The 5026-nt window shown below is 36.5% G+C and overlaps 1 pseudogene; it reads right to left on the bottom strand.

The window, feature by feature from the left end:
* Window positions 1-3406: 3406 nt before the first annotated feature.
* On the bottom strand, window positions 3407-4351 carry LOC150021818 (RNA-binding motif protein, X chromosome-like; annotated as a pseudogene).
* Between the last annotated feature and the right edge of the window lie 675 nt (window positions 4352-5026).

Genomic DNA, 5026 nt, shown 5'->3' with positions numbered 1-5026 from the left:
GTTGCTATGGTAAATGGAATTTTTCTTTTAGTTTTTATCTGTGAAAGTTTATTGTTGGTGTACAAAAATGCCTTTGATTTCTGAATAATGAATTTGTTCCCTGCTATTTTGCCAAATTCACTTATTAGTTCAAGTAGTTTTTTGTGTAGTCTATAGGATTTTCTATGTACACTGTCATGTCATCTCCAAAGAGTGACAGTTTTACTTCTTCTTTTCCAATTTGGATGCCTTTTATTTCCTTTTCTTGTCTTATTGCTGTGGCTAGAACTTTCAAGACTATGTTTGTAGGAGTGGAGAGAGTAGACAGCCTTGTCTTGTTCCTGACCTCTTCGGGAATTGTTCTAGTTTTTGCCCAATGAGTCTGATTTTGGCTTCAGATTTCTTGTATATGACCTTTATTTTTTGAGGTATGTCACTCTATTCCCATTTTGCTGAGAGTTTTTATCATAAATGGGTGTTGTACTTTATCAAATTATTTTTATGCATCTATGGATATGATCATGTGGTTTTTGTCTTTCATTTTGTTTATGTTCATTTAGGTTTATTGATTTGCAAATATTAAACCATCCTTGCATCCCTGGGATGAATTCCACTTGATCGTGGTGTATGATCTTTCTAATGTGTTGCTGGATCTGGTTAGCCAATATTTTGTTGAGGATTTTAGCATCTATGTTCATCAGTGATATTGGACTGTAGTTTTCTTTTTTTGTTGTGTCTTGACCTGGTTTTGGAATTAGGGTAATACTGGCTTCATAGAACGAGTTTGGGCGTCTTCCCTCTTCCTAGATTTTTTGAATAGTCTGAGGAAAATAGGAGTTAGTTCTTTCCTAAAGGTTTTGTAAAATTCAACTGTGAAGCCATCTGTCCAGGGTTTTTGTGTGCCATGAGTTTTTTGATTACTGCTTCAATTTCACTAGTTGTTATTGGTCTGTTCAGACTTTCTGCTTCTTCTAGATTCAGTTTTGGAAGATTATATCTGACAGAAATTTGTCCATTTCCTCTAAGTTGTCAAATTTATTTCCAAACCATTGTTTGTAATAATTTCTTACAATCACTTGTATTTCTGTGGTATAGGTTATGATTTCTCCTCTTTTATTTCTGATTTTATTTATTTGGGAGCTCTCTCCTTTTTTCTTGATGATTTTGTTAAAGTCCTATCAATTTTGTTTATCTTTACAAAGAACCAGCTCTTACTTTTGTTGATCTTTTAAATTGTTTAGTCTATGTCATTTAATTCTGCTCTGATCTTGATGATTTTCTTCCTTCTACTCACTCTGGGCTCTGTTTATTGTTCTTCCCCTTGTTCTTGTATCTGTAGGGTTAAAATTTTTAATAGGGATTCTTCTACTTTTTTTTGGTACACCTGTATTGCTATAAACTTTCCTCTCAGTATTGTTTTTGCTGTATTCCATAGGTTTTGGGTTATTGTGTGTTCATTATCATTCGTTTCGAGAAACTTTTTGATTTCTTCCTTGATGTCATTGTTAAGCCATTCATTATTTAATAGCATGTTATTCATTCTCCATGAGTTTAAATGTTTTTGAGTTTTTTCCTTAAGGTTGATTTCCAATTTTAAACCATTGTTATCTGAGAAGATTCTTGACATAATTTCAATTTTCTTGAATTTGTTGAGGCTTGTTTTGTGTCCTACCACGTAGTCTATCTTTGAAAATGTTCCATGTGTACTTGAAAAGAATGTATATGTTTCTTCTTTGGGGTGAAAACTTCTCTATATATATCAAGTAAGTCCATTTGATCTGGAGTGTTGTTCAATGCCTCAATATTTTTGGTGTTTCTTTGCTTCAAAGATCTGTCCATTGTTGACAAATGTGTGTTAAAGTCCCCTACTCTGAGTGTATTTCTGTCTATATCCTTCCTGAGGTCTTTCACAATTTTTCTTACATATTTGGGTGCTTCTATGTTGGGTGCATGTATGTTTACCAGGTTTACAAAATCTTGATGGATTGTTCCCTTAAGTATTATGAAATATTCTTCTTTGTCTCTTTTTATGGCCTTTGCTGTGAAATCTGTTTTATCTGATATAAGTATTGCTACCTCAGCTTTTTGTTCATGTCCGTTTGCTTGAAATACCTTTTTTCATCCCTTCACTTTCAGTCTGTGTAGATCTTTTGTTCTGAGGTGGGTCTCTTGTAGACAGCATGTATGTGAGTCATGCTTTCTAATCCATTCAGCTACCCTATGTCTTTTTTTATATTAAGTTTTATTAGGTTTCATATACAAAATATTCCAAAAAGATTAAAGTGATCTATAATACCTATGCTTTATATTCAACTAGACAAAGAACACACTATCACTGTTCCTTTTACAACCAGTATAAAGCCATAAGAATCAAGACCAATTCTTTTCCAATGACAGAATTAAGTCTGCTAGGTGAGTAAACTATTCACCAAATAGCTGTTTGGTTATTTAAGCATTTCTTCATTTGAATTTAGCGCTCATACTTACTATGCTCAATGTTCTACACTACCTTCAAGGTATCTAAATTAAAACCTCAGGAGCCAAAAGCATAAACCCAAGTAATTTAGATTATAGGATTGAAGCTGACAGTTATTTAAGTGCAACAACAATTTAAATCAGTACCCTCAGTCTATGACTAAGAGCCTGTCAAATGAGGGTCTTTTAAAAATTTTCCATAATTGCAAATGTTGGACATGGTAGTACTGCTCTTTTGCTATGCAAAAATTCTCAAGTTGAGTTGGTTCCTCTAACCCACAATTCAAACAGACTTCCTTTGAACTGTAGTTTTTATACTATTGGCTTGAGTCTTCAACATAATGAAGAAGTTGTATCTCAATTTGTTTCCAAGACAGGAGGTAGGGATAAAGTAAGCTTGTAAAATTACTATAAACAAAAGCCAAGTGACCCAATTTTGTTTTGTTTTTAAATATACTTTCAATTATTTTAGACATTTTCCAGTTATTTTAGTTTCAAGACTGACTCCTCCCTTTCATTTTGTTTTATGACTAAGTCCCATTTCTGAATAAACAGCAGAAAGTGTTTCAGTTGCTGAAAATCAGACTGTTTACTGGACAGAGGTACCTCTTATGCCTTTCATTTTTCTAATTAACTTTCTGATGTGGATAATTAGGAAGTTCTAAATTAGAGTTGTTGCTATGACTTTTAGGTAAATATGAAAGTCAAAGCTATAAAATCTACGTAAAGAACCATAGGAACTTCTTCACTACCTCCACTTATTAATTTTATTAATTGCTCCCCTCTTTTCTACATTTTCATCTGCTCAGTTACTTAACTACCACTCCATAGTTAAGAGTGCTAACCAACACCGATGCCTTTCTCAGACCCACAAGAACCATCGAAGGCAAAGTATCTACTGCTTGCAAACAAACCAATTATGATGAGCATTGCTTATGCAACTGTTGTGCCTTATCCACAATCACCATTCTTCTGCTTCAACAATTCTTAGTATCTGATATCTCTTGTTGCCAGCTTTATCTAGTGTAAATAAATCAGCATTCTGTGACCATAATCCTCAACCATAACTGTCATATGAATCCCTGTAGGAACCACCACTTGGATGATCTGAATAGTCACGATCAAGACCATAGCCATCTCTGTCATGTCTTGATGGATAGTTATCACTTGAACTGGAATGACCATAATCACAATAAGTATAATCTCTTTGTGGTGGTGCATAATCTCTTGTATCACAAGCTGTCTTTAGTAGAATATGCTTCATTTCTTGGGGACAAATAAACATCTCTATGAGAAGGCAGGGGTTCCCTTCGAGGTGGGCCTCCATAACTGTCTCTTACTCGTGATACAGGAGCTCTTCCTCCCATTCCACTGCTGCTGCGAACTGGTCCTGAAGGAGCAGATCTTTTAGGAGGAGGACCCCCACTTCTTGGTGGTGGACCTCTTTTTACTGGAAGTGGTCCCCCCTGGAAGAACTCATGTTAAAATTCATGGAATAGCCACCATAGTCCATGTGCCCTCCCCATGAGGGAGGTCCCCTGGTTCCTCCACTTCCTCCTCCTCTGCCTCTATGGCCTCTTGGAGGGCCTCTGCTTCTTGGAGGTGGAGGTGGTCCATGTCTACCACTTTCAAATGATGGTTTAGTGGCTTGTTCTAACTTGATGACTTATCTATCTAAGGACTTTTCATTCATGTCTCTGGCTGCATCCTTTGCATCTGTTGGGCTTTCAGAGGTGACAAAAGCAAATCCTCTTGATTTGTTGGTCTCACGATCTTTCATCAAAAGTACTTCCACTATCTGCCCATATTTGCCAAATACTGCTTCAAGGGCTTTGTAGTTTGTTTCTGTATTGAGGCCACCAATGAAGAGCTTTCCTGGGTGATCAGCTTCAACCATTTTTTCCCCTCTGATGATAGTCGGAGGGGTGACGATGGTTTCAAGCTCCTATGAACTCACCAACAAGGGCTTTCTAGGTGCTCAGCATGAGGGAGGGCCACCTGCTCCGGAGACAGAAGAGAGAACCGGCTGGAACTACTGTCTTTTGATTGGAGCCTTTAATCCATTTACATTTAAGGTTATTATTGATAAGTACTTACTCATTGTAATTTTTCCCCTTTATACTTGTGTTCCATTCTGTCTCTCTCTGTTTCTTCATCTTCTTAAAGAAGATCCTTTAGCATCTATGGCAATGCTGGTTTGGTGGAGATGTATTCTTTTAGCCTTCTTTTGTCTTGGAAACTTCTTATTTCACCTTCCATTTTGAATGAGAGCCTTGCTGGGTAGAGTAGTCTTGGTTGTAGGCCTTTGTTTTTCATTGCTTGGAATATTTTTTGCCATTCCCATCTGGCTTATAGTGTTTCTGCTGAGAAATCTGATGATAGCCTTATTGGAGCTTCCTTGTATGTTATTAGTTGTTTCTCTCTTGCTGCTTTTAGGATTCTCTCTCTGTCTTTGAGTGTTGCCATTTTAAATATGATGTGTCTTGAAGTGGACCTGTTGGGGTTCATCTTCATTGGGACCCTCTGTGCTTCCTGGACTTGCGTGACTTTTTCTCTCCTCATGTTAGGGAAG

Source organism: Furipterus horrens, unplaced genomic scaffold (assembly GCF_987537825.1).
Source record: "Furipterus horrens unplaced genomic scaffold, mFurHor1.1.pri manual_scaffold_1, whole genome shotgun sequence".
NCBI lineage: Eukaryota > Metazoa > Chordata > Mammalia > Chiroptera > Furipteridae > Furipterus > Furipterus horrens.
This window is presented reverse-complemented; position numbering and strand designations above follow the sequence as displayed.